The sequence below is a fragment of the Elgaria multicarinata genome, chromosome 5 (assembly GCF_023053635.1).
Source record: "Elgaria multicarinata webbii isolate HBS135686 ecotype San Diego chromosome 5, rElgMul1.1.pri, whole genome shotgun sequence".
In the NCBI taxonomy this organism is placed as follows: Eukaryota; Metazoa; Chordata; class Lepidosauria; order Squamata; family Anguidae; genus Elgaria; species Elgaria multicarinata.
The window spans coordinates 132277366-132292293 of NC_086175.1; positions in this window are offsets into that span (position 1 = coordinate 132277366).

A 14928-nucleotide genomic window follows, 5' to 3' on the forward strand; every position below is an offset into this window, starting at 1 on the left:
AATTGAAAAGTTTTAGCAGCAGCCCCATTTTGGACTGGGAGCAGAGACCCTTGTTAATTTTCCTGCATGGAGCTACAGTGATCCTTTGAGCGCTCATCAACTCCTTTGCAAAGAGGGGGGAAATGTTTTTTAAAAAATCATAAAAAATCAACCGATGACCCAATTTGATTCAAATTTGGTATTTCAATTACTGTGCCAATTTTGGTGTCTTTATCTATAAAGCTTACGCAGATGTAAGCATTTCTTTAAAATCTTGCTCCTGCGCCCACAGCAGCGGCTCGGGCGAATCTTTTGCAAAAGGAGCACAATTAGGGCAGGATGCCTGGGAGTACTTCACAATCAAAGCAGATTCTAAGGTGGAAAACTTCTGAGTCCTTTGCATACAATTGTCAGTGATTGCACAGTATAAGGCTGGTGTGATTTATCTGCTGTAGCAGATAAGATAGCAAACGGGGCGAAGGAAGGAGAACAGGAAGTGGGCAGAGCAAACCCAGCAGCTCTGCTACTCTCAGAGAAGAGGAAGAGGAAAATTACCGGTAGAACGAGGCACATGAATCTGTAGCCGCGCTGCAACTAAGAAATAGAACCTGTAAGTACAACTCATTTACAACGTTAGAGACCCAGGGTCACGTGACGCTATGCGCCACAGTAACCCATTCAAAACGTTAGAATAACATCAGTGTAGATTCCCATCTGGTGAAGTGAACAAGCAGAGTGACCTGATACAAGACAGAGCTTCCTAGTGGAGAACCAAGGAGAAGTCTGGCGAGTGGGTGAGAAACAGGAATTAGCACTTTGATCATTTTGCGAAGTCAGGAAATGTAAGATGTGACTCAATGTAGTTCCCCGTTTCTCAGCTGAATCTCCTTCGCATCCTTCACCCTGTGCCCCAGCTCTGTGCCATCAGGTCAAGGTGACCCATTGCTATTGGGGAGGGACTCTGCCCATGGTCATAGGAACTCTTCACTTCAGTAAAATGACTTCACACAAGATGAGGTTGAACGCCATCCCTTACGAGAGGTTTCAGGGCTGAGCCCCAGCAATTAAATGTGGGAGCCTGGAATCCATCAGAGGCAATCATAAGGCTTACAGCAGAAGATCCTTGAACCAGCATAGGCTGAATATTGTATTGACTGAGACAGATGTTCTCTAGTCTTGGCAATTACCAGACTTGCATGGGAAATGAGTCTGCCTGTGTTATTTGCAAAGATTCCGTGGAGGTTTCTACCAGCCCCCCTCCTCAACACACACACTTTAAAAAGGGCAGGTGCTTTTTTTTGTAACCATTTTGCTACAGTCTGCAGGTTGCAATGATAAGGAGCTAGCCAAATTACCCTCCCCTAAATTGGCAAAGTTATTTCTGACAAGGAAGGGCTGGAACAATTTCCTAGCCATTCAAGCCAGAACAATAGGCAATCTCGCTAGGCCTTATGGAGGAGTGTGTGCACTTGCGTGTGCGTGTGTGTCTTTCTAGCTGGTTTTGGGTTCTGCTTCTTAGGTTGGAAAGATGGGTCGTTATTAATGGGACCAGGTGCAAAGACGGGGCTGGTTTTCTGTGCCTTCCTAAGGTGGATGCAGAAGTCCGGGGGGGGGGGGGGATTTTGGTGAATGCAGCTTTTCCTCTGCCGCAGCACCGACTTGCACCATCTGTGCTTTTATGCCTCTTTAATTGTAACTCAGAAAGCCAAGGAAAAAGGATTAAATGCAAGGACAATTTATATCACCGCTGTCTGTGAGCATTTTCCGTCCATTGGTGCCAGATTAGGGGAGAATGGGGACTACTGCTAAGCGGGACGCAAGCCTCCTTCCTTATCAGCTCCAAGGTTGAAGAGATCTGTGCTTTCGCGGCTGTAAATTTAGAACCATGGCGCAAATTAAGACATTTTCGCGTCTTCATTGTGAGGAGCAGGAGATGAATGTCCTGTTTGACAAACCCACGTTGCTCTGCTCTCTGTCAGACTCCGAAGGGAGTTTCCTGATTTATGCCATGAGTGTCGGTTGGCTTGTTCCAAGAGGCAAAAAAGGAGGACACGCGTGGAGGCCGTGCATCATTTTAGATCTATAGCACATCAGTAGTTCAACAAGAGAGAGACGTTCCAAAGGACAGCCAGGGCTGCTAGGGATGGGAGAATCAGCCAGTTTCACTTTTTCCCGCATGAAGTTTTTTAACACCTCAAATTCTTTCCAGAGTATGAAGAACTTTGAGGATTTGGGTAAATGCTTATCAAAAACGGACTGAAACAAAACCCTTTTCCATCTGCACCAGCCAAATTCTATATTTTCAAGCATGGAGAGGGTAGCCAATAGCCATGCTGGCTGGGCATGATGGGAGTTGCACTCCAACACGTCAGATTGGGGAAGGCTGATGTATACAAGTGTACATAACCTTCCATAAGGGAAGGGTTACCCTTGTGCAACGCACATACGCCCAGGTGCTTGTGCTGCATAACAGTGAAGACTTCATTACTGGGTGATGCCATTATTATTATGGAACCTGAGCAACTCCCCTGTGAGGGAAGGTTACAACAACTGGGATTGTTTAGCTTGGAAAAAAGGAGGCCAAGGGGAGACCTGATAAAGGTGTACAAAATTAGGCCTGGTGTGGAGAATGTGGACAGGGAGACATTTTTCTCCCTCTCCCATAATACGCGCACCCATTGGGGCCAGTCCCATGAAGCTGACGGGTGGGAGATCCAGGACAAATAAAAGGAAGTACGTCTTCACACAGCGCACAGTTAAACTATGGAATTCACTTCCACTAGATTTAGTGAGGGTCACCAATTTGGAAGGCTTTAAAAGGGGGTTGGATAAATTCCTGGAGGCGATCCATGGCTACTACCCTGATGGTTGTGTGCTATCTCCAGCAATCGAGGCAGTAAACCTGTGTGCACCATTTGCTGGGGAACATGGGTGGGAGGGTGCTGTTGCACCATGTCCTGCTTGTGGGTCCCTGGCCGATGGCTGGTTGGCCACTGTGGGAACAGAGTGCTGGACTAGATGGACCCTTGGTCGGATCCAGCATCAGGGCACTTTGTTCTGAGAGGCGTCTGTTCGTATTGCAAAACACAATTCTAGGCCCCCAGGACACCTCAGAGTACCAAATCTGACCATCTCTAACCTGGCTAAAAGAGGGAGGGAAAGGAACTAGGAGCCAAAGGAAGCACAGAACAAGCAAAGAGCCTTCCCTATGGGGAAAGACAGAAATGTTTGTGGAATCACTTTATGAAAGAGGTTTCTAATCTTTAAGTGGAACCATCAATATCCTCTTGGGCTTCCTTTTACATTCTTCTCATCTTTGTAGTAGTTTTTTCCCCAAAGTTTTTTTCATACTTACACAAGCCTTGGGGTTTATCCAAGCCTACGGATACCTCTCTCTTTTGCTTGGGTGGTACCACTTTGGCTGTGTAAGCAATGGCACCCACCTCTCGACATTGGAAATAGAGGGAATGATTCAGTTACCTAGGAACCAGTGACCTAGGGAGGTTGTGGGCTCTCCCACACTGGAGGCCTTCAAGAGGCAGCTGGACAACCATCTGTCAGGGATGCTTTAGGGTGGATTCCTGCATTGAGCAGGGGGTTGGACTTGATGGCCTTGTAGGCCCCTTCCAACTCTGCTATTCTATGATTCTATGATTCAAAACAGAAAATATATGTTTTTCCCACTCCCTCCTGAAACTAGAAGTCAGAGAGCGTCATCAGATGAGTGTTTTATCGCACGCTTGTTACTGGCCACTCACTTCTTTTGTCGGTTTTTTTGATGACGCTGCCCGCCTCCCGCGCGTCTCCTGCCCCTTCTGCTCATTTTCCCGTTCCAAAACAAGACCCGGAAAATCTGGCTTCTTCAGCTGTAGCGAAACATACTGCCATTTCCTGCTGCGTGCAGGAGAAGCAGCAGGATAAAAATGCCCACTGAATGGGCCCTGTGATCATTGTTTATTTCCTCTTTCTTCCCTGTGTAAAGAAAGAGGAAGTATTGCAGGACGGAAGCGGTGTGGGGTGGAAGTGACGGTATGGAAACGTAATTTACTTCCTCCCCAACTGATGACGCTCAGAGTCATCCAATGAAGCAGATAGGCAGGAGATTCAGGACTGAGAAAAAGAAGGACTTCTTCACACCATGTGGAATTAACTTACAGAAATCATTGCCACAAGATGTGATGAGCATGAGCTTGGATGGCTTTCAAAACGGGCTGGACATTTTGTGGAGGAGGTCTGTCAATGGATCAATAGAACCACCAAGTTCAAAAGCAGTCTATTTCCTGTGGCCTTCGTGGTGCTGATGGAAGGCTTCCCAGATCATAGAATCATAGAATAGCAGAGTTGGAAGGGGCCTACAAGGCCATCAAGTCCAACCCCATTTATCAGATGCTCCTGATAAAGCTGGGAAGATGCTTTGGGCCCCGAGCGTCATCCAGCAACTCAGCTAAAGCTTCTCTTGTGGCCACAATCCCAATGCTTAGCAGACATTTTGCTAAGGCAACGTACGTTTTTAAAAGATGGTATTCAAAAAGTGCATCACCTCCCCGTCTTCCTTTCGGCTTTCCAACATTCTGTGTCCCAGCCATACCGGCAAAACTGTTTGTGGAGACACACGCTGTAGCTAGACTGAAGGTTTATCCCAGGATTGTCCTGGGGTCAAACCTGTTCATCTATGGGTCTTGCTAGACCTACCTGATAATCCAGTGGGGAGTCGGGGCGAGGCCGCACTGCAGTTAGCATGGGCCGTCAGCCCTAGCTAGACATAACATGCGGCGGGGTAAGGGAAAGCCCCGCCGCGTCAGCCATTTTTTTAAAAAATTAAAGGGCCATATGCGCAGGAGTGCACCAACGAGAAGGTAAGGCTTTTTTTAAAAAAAGGGTTCCCCCGCTCCCCCCGCCCCCAATTTCCCCCCCACAATGTCTGATGCCCCCCACTCACCCACTTGCTTGCCCCCTCACTCGCCACCCTGCTCGCCCCCCGCTCGCCCCTTCGCTCGCCCCCCCCTCGCCCATCCGCTTGCCCGTCCGCTCGCCCCCTCACTCGCCTGTCCGCTCACCCCCCTCGCTCGCCCATCCGCTCGCCCCCCCTGCTTGCCCCTTCACTCGCCCCCCTCGCTGGCCCATCCACTTGCCCCCGCTCGCACGTCCGCTTGCCCCTTTGCTCGCCCCTCGCTCGCCCGTCCGCTCGCTTGCCCATCCGATGCCCCCTCCACCACCACCCCGGCCCCGATCTCCCCACCCTGGCTCCACTCTTCCTCCCCCCATCTCTCCTGCCATGTCTGCTCTTCCCCCCTGGCCCCCATTTCTCCTCCTCCCCTCGATTCCCTCACTCCCGGCTACTCACGAGTAAGTGAGCAGCCGGGTAAAGCCACAGAACTAGCTACACCTTCCACAAAAGTGGATCCGGTTATCCCGGGTCAAGGGAGGGTTTAGCCCGGCCTGACCCCGGGATCCCCTGTGCGTCATCTGCACGCACAGCAGCGAGCCCGGGCCTCGCACCGGGCTAAACCCTCGTCTAGCAACGGCCTGAGTCAGAATTGAGACAATCCAGACGGTTGGTTCTCTTTGTAGGTCCAACTTTGAAAAGAAAGACTAAGCAACTAAACGTAATTAGTTGATTAGTCATTTGCTTTGGGTGGATTAATCAAACTCAACAGAGGTGCCCGTTTAATATGAAAGGAAGCTTGTGACAATTTAGAAATTTAATCAACAAATACTGCCACTCTTTCTTACACGGAAAGGGCATCCCTGATGTCCTCCGTTTCATTATCTTTTTTACAGGAACCCATCAGAACCAAAGTAGCTTCAATAAATCAGCAGGTGTGCCCTTAAATGGTAGCACTAGTCACTGATCAAACTTATTCTTTGATGAATGAACTCAGTCTTTAATTAATTAATCTATCAATTAAACTGTAATTAAAGCTATCAATTCAATCTAGTCTGGTCTACTCAGGAGTAAGACCCACTAAATTCAGTAGGGCTAACCCAAATTATAATGGGGTTGGAATTGCAGTTCTATGCACAATAAATCAGTAGACAAGTATGGGACTCTTCTGTTAATCATCCATCTATTTTAAGATGGATTTATATAGAAATCAGCCTGACTTCCATAGTGCTGTGATATTCAGGAAGGAGGTTCTTCAGTACCCACAGAATTTTTTTTTACTAAGGAGCTTGTGTTGTCATCACTACCACTACCATCATCCTATGGTGCCACTTGGATAGGGTGACCATATGAAAAGGAGGACCAGGGCTCCTGTATCTTTAGCAGTTGTATTGAAAAGGGGATTTAGGCAGGTGTCATTTGTAGGGATGTGCTCCACTTCTCCTCGGACCGGAGAAGCAGGAGCGGATCGGGGGGCTTCGCCTCCGCTTAAGGCGGAGGCGAAGAGGATCGGGGGAGCCGCGGAGCGTTGCGGATCGGATCGAGGTGAAGGCGGATCCTTCGCCTCGATCCGGAGCTCTGTAAAAAAGGTAAGGGGGGTTTACTTGGCCCTGCTGCTGTTGCTGCCGCCCGTGCAGCGACGGTGGCAGAGCCAGGTAAGGTGGAGGAAGGTCTTACCTGTGTTTGTCGCGGCCCATCCCAGATTCACTAGAGCCCGCAGCTCAACCAGGAAGTGTAGGCCGCAATCGGGGCCTACAGTTCCTGGTTGAGCCGTGGGCTCTAATGAAGCTGGGATGGGCCGCGACAGACACAGGTAAGGGGGAGGAGGGAGGGGGCCGATTCGGAGTCGGAGCTCCACAGCGGAGCAGAGCGGCCCCTAGGCGGATCGGGCACGAAGAGGTTCGGGGGGGGTCCGTGCACATCCCTAGTCATTTGTATGCATGCAGCACCTGGTGAAATTCCCTCTTCATCACCACAGTTAAAGCTGCAGGAGCCCTGCCCTGTTTTGTATGAGGTCACTCTAGTTTAGCTCCTTCCCTCTTTTGTATCAGGTCACTCTAGTACAGCTCCTGTAGCTTTAACTGTTGTGATGAATAGGGAATTTCACCAGGTGCTGCATGCTCTGATTCACAGCTTGGCAGCTTCTGGGTTCAGGGATTGCAGATGGGTGACTCACCATTCACCACCACCACCACCCCTGTAAGTAAAAAGAATCGCATTGAGTATTGTATTTGTGGCAATGTTCAGAACCACCCAGAGAGCTTCAGCTATTGGGCGGTATAAAAATGTAATAAATAACTAAATACAAATGACACCTGCTGAAATTCCCTTTTCTATACAACTGTTTAAAATGCAGGAACCCTGTCCTCCTTTCCAGATGGTCACCCTACACTTGGAGAACATTCAAGCCAGCATGAAGAGATGTAGTCCTCCCTTTTCTTTCTCCACCAGCTGCTAACTTTGATAGATGCATCTCTTTGGTGTTCATTATGACTTCGGGATATGACAAATGACACACGTCCAGGCACTGATGGACTGCATATCAATTTTGGATACAGCTTGGGAGTCCATTTTACTATCTGTCCTGTCATCAAATGTTCTGCCTTCTCCTCACCATCCCACCAACATTCCAAACTCAACAATATCTTCAGTAACTTAAAAAACCCCACGATTGTCTTATAACTATCTGTGCAAATTGGTTGCAGAAGAATCAGAGATGAATACCATATTGTCAGAGGGCATTCCTTTATTTGAAGGTTACTTTTATTACTCGGCTTTAATTTCAAGAACTGGAACAGAGAGAAATAGCTCCTTCCTTACAATAGGGAGGGAGCCTCTTGCTAGTTGATAAATATGTTTATACATAGAATCATAGAATCATAGAATAGCAGAGTTGGAAGGGGCCTACAAGGCCATCGAGTCCAACCCCCTGCTCAATGCAGGGATCCACCCTAAAGCATCCCTGGCAGAGGGTTGTCCAACTGCCTCTTGAAGGCCTCTAATGTGGGAGAGCCCACAACCTCCCTAGGTAACTGATTCCATTGTCATACTACTCTAACAGTCAGGAAGTTTTTCCTGATGTCCAGCTGGAATCTGGCTTTCTTTATCTTGAGCCCGTTATTCCGTGTCCTGCACTCTGGGAGGATCGAGAAGAGATCCTGGCCCTCCTCTGTGTGACAACCTTTCAAGGATTTGAAGAGTGCTATCATGTCTCCCCTCAATCTTCTCCTCTCCAGGCTAAACAAGCCCAGTTCTTTCAGTCTCTCTTCATAGGGCTTTGTTTCCAGACCCCTGATCATCCTGGTTGCCCTCCTCTGAACACGCTCCAGGTTGTCTGCGTCCTTCTTGAATTGTGGAGCCCAGAACTGGACGCAATACTCTAGAGGAGGCCTAACCAGGGCCGAATAGAGAGGAACCAGCACCTCACGTGATTTGGAAGCTATACTTCTTTGAATGCAGCCCAAAATAGCATTGGCCTTTCTTGCAGCCATATTGCACTGTTGGCTCATGTTCAGCTTGGGATTTACAACAATTCCAAGATCCTTCTCGTTTGTAGTATTGCTGAGCCAAGTATCCCCCATCTTGTAACTGTGGAGGAGGAGGAGGAGGAGGAGACAACGACAACATTGGTGTCATCCATGTCCAGCCTTTGGCAATCAATCAACCCAAGCTTTTGAAAAAGTTTGCAGACTTTGACCCCTTTCAGGCCCACCCAAGGGATGCCCGCGCACCTGTAATCCTCTCACCTGCTATGTGCAGAGGTGAGCACATCCAATTCTGTGCATTAGAGGGCAATGTTGCGTACCAGTTCATTTATTCCAGCTGCCTCCTCAGAGTCTACGAGGTGTTCACAGCCACATCTCTTGGTTAGGTGAAGGGTGGTGGTGGGCTGCTGCGTAACTTGGAGGTACCCATTTCCCTTTGAAGTGATTGAGGTGAACAGCCCAGCTGCAGGTGGAGGGAAATAGTGCAGCTGCACCTCGGGATGCAAACAAGCACAATCTTTTTAACCATCAGTCTGAGCTGAACCGATGTCAAGCTATTTCCGCAGCAGCGATAGACTCACGCCTCAGTATAGCTAGTGCTCCAATCTCAACATGAGTTGATTCAGGATTGGTTTGTTTTTTTAAACAATATAACCTCTCGTTTGGATTCCTGCAATGCGTTATACGTGGGGCTGCCTTTGAAAACGGTCCGGAAGCTTCAGCTGGTACAAAACAGGGCAGCCCGTTTACTAACAGGGACTGGCCGGCGAGATCACATTATGCCAGTCCTTTTACAACTTCATTGGCTGCCAGTCCAGGTCCGGGCCCAATTCAAAGTGCTGGTATTGACATTCAAAGCCCTAAACAGTTTGGGGCCAGGTTATTTGAAGGAACGCCTCCTCCCATATGTACCTGCCTGGACCTTAAGATCATCCATAGGGGCCCTTCTCCGTGAGCCCCTGCCAAAGGAAGTGAGGCAGGTGGCTACCAGGAGCAGGGCCTTCTCCGCTGTGGCACCCCGGTTGTGGAATGAGCTCCCCAGAGAGGTCCGCCTGGCGCCTACACTGTACTCCTTTCATCGCCAGCTGAAGACCTTTTTATTCTCTCAGTATTTTAACACTGAATTTTAACTTAAATTTAAATTTTACTGTTCTAACTCTGTATTTTAATCTTATATCAACTTCTGCTGTGTAGGTTTTATCCTGGTTGTGCTTTTGATACTGTATTTTGTATTTGTGCTTTTAACCTGTTGGTTGTTTTATTATGGTTTTAATTTTTGTGAACCGCCCAGAGATCTTCGGCTAGGGTGCGGTATAAAAATGTAATAAATAAATAAATGCCATCTCAAGCAAGACAGGGATGGCCGGTGATGCTGCAGGCATGTTTGAGATGACACCTGACAAGGAGTTTGGGTGGGGAAAGGTTGGGGTCAGGGCCGGCGTTGCCATAGAGGCAGCTCAGGCGGCGGCCTAGAGCGCCAAAGTAAGGGGGCGCCGAATGGCGTGCCCGGAAGCCACTCTCCCACAGTGGCTCTGAGAGGGTGGCTTCTGGGCGTGCCGTTCCAAAGCCGCCCACCCACCCCCCAACCCCAGTGTCCTGGCTTCGAAGCCAGGAGCGGCTTCCGGCTGGATGCTAGTTTCGAAGCCAGGACACTGGGGCGGGGGGCAGCTTTGGAACGGCGCACCCGGCTTCCGGACGCTCACCTGCCTAGGGCGCAAAATAGTCTGGCACCGGCCCTGCTTAGGGCTTCCACTGAATTGCTCCGAAAGTGAAACATGGAGGCAAATTTGGAGGTTGGCTGAATCTAGCCTTAGCAAATCACATTTTGCTTCCTCCAAGATCATGCTGGTGTTTCCTTTGAGAAAAGCTGGACTTACCCGTTCAAAGGGTAAAGGGAGAGAAGACACAGGTGAGGAACGACAAATTCATGGAGACGGGCAGGATGGCAAAATGAAACTTCGATCTTCCAGGCCTTGGGGGCCACATCAGCACCTGGGGAGCAACAGTACTATGTGCACGGCCACTACTGATTCCCAGAGGAAATCACCACTACTGATCCTTCACCATTTACTGACCCAATGGACCGTTCCCCTGATGCAGCAGCCGGACTCTTCTCACGCTTCTGTGCTAAAGGTGAAATCCCACTTTCCCCAACCTGGTGTCTTCCAGAGCAACGGGACTACAACTCCCCTTATCCCCAGCTTGCTGGGAGTGATGGGGGTGGAGCTCCAAGATATCTGGAGGTCACCAGGTTGACGAAGGCTGATGTAGAATGACCAGAACAACCTGAATCTTTGCCCTAGGGGAGAGAAATGAATATATTCCTGCGTCTTTGGCTTTGTGTTTAAATCTCATCCTGGGAGAACAGGGAACAGCAGTTGAACAATGCCCCAGAAAGGCCAAACGTTTGCACTTATTAAACCTTCTTGGTGCTTTGGTGCCTTAATCTTTATCGGCAAAGCAGGAATTAATCAGAAGAGCAGCGGAGCCGCAGCAGTGGCAGCTGAATGCCGCGGCGGAGAGAGATCCATAATTCATGAAGCCCGAGGTGCGCGCTCTTTCATTCATCGCGGGAGCCACAGAGGCCAAGACATCTCCGTTCACACCGGCTGGTTTGTTCTGAAGTGGAGCGGGAACCGCTCGGTTCTGCTGAGATTGGCCAGCGTGGTACGCTTTTTGTTCTTACACACCCCTACGCCTGAATCACGGTCTCTTCCTTTTTCGCCCGAAAGATAAGGAGCCCTAAAGGAACTCTCAGAAAGTTTGCAACAAGGGAGGAAAAATGGAAATGGGGGGGGAGGGAAAGGAAATTGCAGAGAAATTTGCGTGCAAAACTTACACAAACCTGTGACCTGTTGTCTGCTTTTTTGTCCTTCCAATTGGGGGGCAGGGTATTAATGGTGACCTTAGTACACCACCCTCAGCGCGTTAGATTAAGGGCAGGATTAAAATGTGGTATTTATTTATTTATTGCATTTTTATACCGCCCAATAGCCGAAGCTCTCTGGGCGGTTCACAAAAATTAAAACCATGAAAAGCACAACAAAACAACCAACAGTCTAAAAACGTAAATACAAAATACAATATAAAAAGCACAACGAGGATAAAACCACACAGCAGAAATTGATATAGATTAAAATACGGAATTAAAACAGCAAAGTTTAAATGTAAGTTGAATTAGGTGTTAAAATACCGAGAAAATAAAAAGGTCTTCAGCTGGCGACGGAAGGAGTATAGTGTAGGCGCCAGGCGGACCTCTCTGGGGAGCTCATTCCACAGCTGGGGTGCCACAGCAAAGAAGGCCCTGCCCCTGGTAGCAGCCACCTGCCTCATTTCCTTTGGCAGGGGCTCACGGGGGACCCCGAGGCCATCGGTTGGACTATACAATTCCTAACCATATACAAATGGGTCCCAATGGCCGTCAGTTGCAATCCTCTACCTCTCCAACCGATGCAGTAGAATGACACACACACACACTCCCTTTAGAGGGTTTCCCCCACCCCTCCTAAAGATGTTTCGTACCTTCGGAAACTTTCCCTGAGCCTGCTGGTTCTTCCCTTGTGCATGTTGGGGGTGCGATTTTGGCTACTTAATGAACATAAGGATTCCGGAAACAGGGAATTATTTATAGTGTAGAGACATTGGATGGGGAGAGGTTTGATGCTGACTGGCAAGAGATTCAGGGCAGATAAAAGGAAGGGCTCCCCTCTAAGCACTTAAGCTATTTAAGACACACAATGAAATGATAGAGACTGTTGCTCTTCTATTAGCACAGTTATATTTTTTTAATCCATGTAGACGCTAACCCCACCACTCTGAGGGGGGAGGTGGGGAGCATGGGACACAGAGTTTTGAAGAGAGCAAACTGTGGATCGTGGCCAGTTGAAATCTGCAGCAATGGGGGAAGGAATATGTGTGATCACGAGGTCTTGATTAGGCATCAACCCAATGACCCTGTTCAGACGACACACTAAGGCCACTAACCCTTTCGAAACACATGGCTAGTGAGCCTGTTTAAATCATGGTTGTGTAGCCACCATGGATGGGAAGGGTTCACATGACACGTTAAGCCATAATGTTTAGCGCAAAATGCTGAACCACTGTGGCTTAGCGTGTCATCTGAACAGGATCATTATGGCTTAGACATAACCATGGTTTAAACACGCTCACTAACCACTTGCTGCAAAAGGTTTAGTGGCCTAACTGTGGCTTAGCGTGTTGTCTGAATAGGCCCAATGTGGGTTGGGAGAAGAGCTGGAATCTGGCTTCCTTTAACTTGAGCCCGTTATTCCGTGTCCTGCACTCTGGGAGGATCGAGAAGAGATCCTGGCCCTCCTCTGTGTGACAACCTTTTAAGTATTTGAAGAGTGCTCTCATGTCTCCCCTCAATCTTCTCTCCAGGCTAAACATGCCCAGTTCTTTCAGTCTCTCTTCATAGGGCTTTGTTTCCAGACCCCTGATCATCCCGGTTGCCCTCCTCTGAACACGCTCCAGCTTGTCTGCATCCTTCTTGAATTGTGGAGCCCAGAACTGGACACAATACTCTAGATGAGGCCTAACCAGGGCCGAATAGAGAGGAACCAGTACGTCACGTGATTTGGAAGCTGTACTTCTTTGAATGCAGCCCAAAATAGCGTTTGCCTTTCTTGCAGCCATATCGCACTGTTGGCTCACATTCAGCTTGCGATCTACAATTCCAAGTTCCTTCTCGTTTGTAGTATTGCTGAGCCAAGTATCCCCTAGACTCGAACCCAGAACCCTCGATTCCTAGTCCAACACTGGAACCACTACACCACCCTGGCTTTCCCCGACATCTAGAATTAGCGGGTGCATTGCCTCTGGACTTGGAGGTGGCACCATTGAGCTAATAGACCTTGATTGGCCGAACCTCCCCAAATTTGTCTACTACAGCGTTTTTTGACTGGGCACCCTTGGAATGCAACACCTAGTATGGCTGACTGGGGGTTGCTTGGTGTTGTAGTCCAGCACATCTGCAAGTCACCACGTCTAATACTATTTCTAATCTAATGGCCAGCTCCACATTTTATGGCAGTGAATTCCCTAAATTAATGGTGCACTTATAAATACTTCAGGCGCCAGGGTGGTGGAGGGCAGCTCATTTCTCCTGTTAAGAACCTGTGACGCTCCATCAGGAAGTCTGCACTGCCCATCTAATGTACTTTAATAAAAGGCACAAGAGAATTCTGTTTCTCCTGATTGCTTTATGCCGGGCAATGCAACAGCTCCTTGAGCCATTGCAAATGCTCAAGTGTCTTCCTCCTGTGTGTATTTCGGAAGCTTTTTTCCAAGGCAAGAGAAAAAACAGACTGGATTTTAGTATGACTGCTCGCTGACTAAGGAATTAAAGAATTACTTGGACATTAATCACCTTTCTTTTGAAAGATCTAATAAACAATATCAAATATTTGCCAAATACTTTACATCTGCATTAGCAGTGAAGAATTTGGAAGAGAAACATTGGAAGCATATTCATCTCGCTCCAGCTTTCTGAAGTTAACAGGGATTGGGGTCAGGGATATTCATGTTTGTTTGAGAGGATCCCTAAGTAGCAAGGAATGAGCGAGATTTTTTTTTGCTTTAGTTCAGTTTTGATCAGATTTTTCCAAAATTCACTAAGTTCTCTATATTCAGGACAAAATGAATTTAGGATTCAAACTATCTGAATGTATGAGATCCTTCCATTCAGACTGAGAGCTTTGGGTGCTCTGTTCTTAAAAGTCTGGATTTAAACCGCTGTGTGTTCAACCAGATTTGTGGTACTGAATTTGGGTTGCCAACTCTTTTTCCCTGACAGGCTCCTTATGTATCACAGCTACAGGGCAGGCAGGCACATCATGGTCTTCTCCGTGCTGATTATAGCTGTACCTATTGAATTTGGATGGTGCAGGTGGGTGAGGTTTCTGGTCATTTTTTGATAGGAATTTAGCAAACCCCTCAAAGTTCTTCGTATTCAGTAGAGAAAGAAATGGAGATTTTTAAATTTTGAATGCTGGAGCAAGCGAAGCTGACAATTATCCCGTCCCTAATAGTAGCTCAGTGGGAAGGCTTTGCTTGCAGAATGTCTCAGGTCCAAACTCTGGCATCGCCATCCAGTTAAAAGAATCATAGAATCGTAGAATCATAGAATAGCAGAGTTGGAAGGGGCCTACAAGGCCATCCAGTCCAACCCCCTGCTCAATGCAGGAATCCACCCTAAAGCATCCCTGACAGGTGGTTGTCCAGCTGCCTCTTGAAGGCCTCCAGTGTGGGAGAGCCCACAACCTCACCAGGCAACTGATTCCATTGTCGTACTGCTCTAACAGTCAGGAAGTTTTTCCTGATGTCCATCTGGAATCTCCAGCACCAGGACTGGGAGGGTGTGCCTTCGCTCTGCTTGGTATGTTCAAAGAGTCAGGCGTCAGACTGACAGCAATACTGGGCTAGATGGAGTATTTATTTCTTTTTTTCTCTCCTTACATTTATATCCCACCTTATTGTCCACTTCCAAGGAGCCCAAGGTGGTAAATAATAATAATAATAATAATAATAATAATAATAATAATAATAATAATAATAATT